Genomic DNA, 2,500 nt, shown 5'->3' with positions numbered 1-2,500 from the left:
CCTTTGTAATGTAAGAATAAAGACAGTCGTCACTTTAATGTTCGTTTTGTATGCGGGAGCGGAGACAGTCCTTTTTTACTGTCCTCAAGTAACCTAGAGATTATTCTTTTAAAAGTTGTTTTTTTTTTGCACTTCCGAAAGACATTCGTCACTTTAGTGTCCCCTTTGTAAGCGAGAGCGGACAAAGGGGACACTATTGATTTCCTCGTAGTCAGGTGGCTAGGAGCCACCACAAGTGGTAGGTTAAGTGGTCAGTTCGGGACTGTCCCGTTGAACTGCTGGGTAGTTAATCGAAAACACAATCGTCGTGAACAAAACAATTTTTCATCGCATTCAAGAACATTTTTTTCGTTATTTACATGTTTGTGTGTAAATCATCCGCTGTATTAGCACGTGCATAATATTTATCACCAAAAAAAGCTAAATAAATGACTGCAAAAATGTGAACGTATTCGAAAAGCTGTCAGCAATTGAATTTTTAACTAAATTATTTTTTTTTCACAAATGAATAGCGCAACAACTCGGGATCCTATTTTAATGTTGGTCATTCTTTATATTTAAGTATTGTAAATATATTGGACATAAATAAAAACATATCCCTCTAAAAGAATACCAACCAGACAACTTTCCCAAAAAATGTCTTACCATAGTATTATAAAAATGGACTTATTTCTAAAAACTTAAATTAGCTACAGAAGAATGATCAAAAAAATATATATTGGAACTTTTAAATACTGATTTTTGTAAAAAAAAAATATTATCTTTATCTTTGGATACCCCAAGGGTTCCATTAAGTCCCAATATCGAATTTTGGTTTATCTCTGGAAAAAAGGAGAAAAAAGTACAAATATTGCCAAAAATCGCCATTTTAATGATATTGCATAAAAATATAGTACTATCCCCCAAAATTGTGGTCCAAATGGGCCAAAAATATAGCCCTTCGGTTGATAGTAACCCCTTAAACAATTTTAAACAAAAAAACATTTGATTCTAATTTTATATTTGGTATAATATGATGAAACGTGAAATACAGAAAAAATTCGAATACTTTTGTGATGTAATTTTATGGACTTCATTTAAAAAAAGCTTAATTAATTGAAATAAATGTAAATTTTTGAAATTTTAAAAAGTGTGATTTGAAAACTAAGGACTGTCTATATAATATAACAAATTTATTTATTTATTTGCGTGCAAACAATATATTAAATTTATTAAAATATGTAACTTTTGAAATTTTCATAGGTTGTCTCGGATTTTTGCTCATATCTCCGTTATTTATAGACCGATTTTGCTGATTTTAAATAGCGATCTTCTCGAAAGCATGTCTATATGAATTATTGAAGATTCGGATCTCGAACAACAACAAACGGAATAAAAACAAAATACATTATGCATCTCAACTAACAGACATCTAAACATACACAACGAAAAACATAGAAAAACAAAATAAACAACGCAATAAAACCAACCTACATCCAAATATACGAATATAATTCACAAAAACAAAATACGCAACTCAATGGCGCCAACAGCATCCAAACGTACAAAACGAAATACATCGCTGAAAAACCAAATACATCTACACACACGTGTACATCTTTTTATAAACTTCGTGAGAAGGGTATATCATTCCGTTTGTAATTTCTATAATATAATTTTCCGACCTATAAAGTATATATATACTGGATCCTTATAGATAGCGGAGTCGATTAAGCCATGTCCGTCTGTCTGTTGAAATCAGTTTTTAGAGGTCCTCAGATATCGGCGATATCCGAATCTTCATTAATTCAGTTAGACATGCTTTCGAGAAGATCGCTATTTAAAATCAGCAAAATCGGTCTATAAATAACGGAGATATGAGCAAAAATTCGAAACAACATATGAAAATTTCAAAAGTTACATATTTTAATAAATTTAATATATTGTTTGCACGCAAATAAATAAATTTGTTATATTATATAGACAGTCCTTAGTTTTCAAATCACACTTTTTAAAATTTCAAAAATTTACATTTATTTATTTAAATTAATTAAGCTTTTTTTAAAGGAAGTCCATAAAATTACATCACAAAAGTATTCGATTTTTTTCTGTATTTCACGTTTCATCATATTATACGAAATATAAAATTAGAATCAAATGTTTTTTTGCTTAAAATTGTTTAAGGGCTATATTTTTGGCACATTTGGACCACAATTTTGGGGGATAGTACTATATTTTTATGCAATATCATTAAAATGGCGATTTTTGGCAATATTTGTAATTTTTTCTCCTTTTTTCAAGAGATAAAACCAAAATTCGATATTGGGACTTAATGGAACCCTTGGGGTATCCAAAGATAAAGATAATATTTTTTTTACAAAAATCAGTATTTAAAAGTTCCAATATATATTTATTTGATCATTCTTCTGTAGCTAATTTAAGTTTTTAGAAATAAGTCCATTTTTATAATACTATGGTAAGACATTTTTTGGGAAAGTTGTCTGGTTGGTATTCTTTTAGA

Source organism: Lucilia cuprina, chromosome X, assembly GCF_022045245.1.
Source record: "Lucilia cuprina isolate Lc7/37 chromosome X, ASM2204524v1, whole genome shotgun sequence".
NCBI classification, from domain to species: Eukaryota; Metazoa; Arthropoda; class Insecta; order Diptera; family Calliphoridae; genus Lucilia; species Lucilia cuprina.
The sequence above is the reverse complement of the archived record's forward strand: the minus strand, read 5'-3'. Positions refer to the sequence as shown.